Raw genomic sequence first — 624 nt, forward strand, 5'->3', positions numbered from 1 at the left:
TGCAGCCGAGTAGTCGCAAGAAGGATCACTAGCGCCCTCTACCACCAGGAGGCGGGAGTCATTTAATGACTCATATTTGACACAAGCAGCTACGGTATATTAATAAAACATAGCTGCTTACTGTTCTTTTTAGCATATTCAATAGCTTGGACCTTAAATCCTACTGAATAGCTCTTTATCTTCTTCCCCTTATGCGATTTAAAATTTTTGAAATCAGCCTCCTCCATTTTAAAAATGATGACTCGTGACGTGACGAGTTTGACCCGGCGGAAATTCTAGACATGCGCTAATAAAAATAATATTTTGCGAAACGAGTTTGACCCGGCAGTAATTCTAGGCATACGCATACTATATACCCGACGGCAATTCAAGGAAATACGTTATCCTTACACCTCAGTAAAACTAAAATAATGCTTTTCGGTAGAGATGTCCGATAATATCGGACTGCCGATATTATCGGCCGATAAATGCTTTAAAATGTAATATCGGAAATTATCGGTATCGGTTTCAAAAAGTAACATTTATGACTTTTTAAAATGCCACCGTGTACATGGACGTAGGGAGAAGTACAGAGTGCCTTTGCGTGCCGGCCCAGTCACATAATACCTACGGCTTTTCACACAC

Source organism: Nerophis lumbriciformis, linkage group LG03, assembly GCF_033978685.3.
Source record: "Nerophis lumbriciformis linkage group LG03, RoL_Nlum_v2.1, whole genome shotgun sequence".
In the NCBI taxonomy this organism is placed as follows: Eukaryota; Metazoa; Chordata; class Actinopteri; order Syngnathiformes; family Syngnathidae; genus Nerophis; species Nerophis lumbriciformis.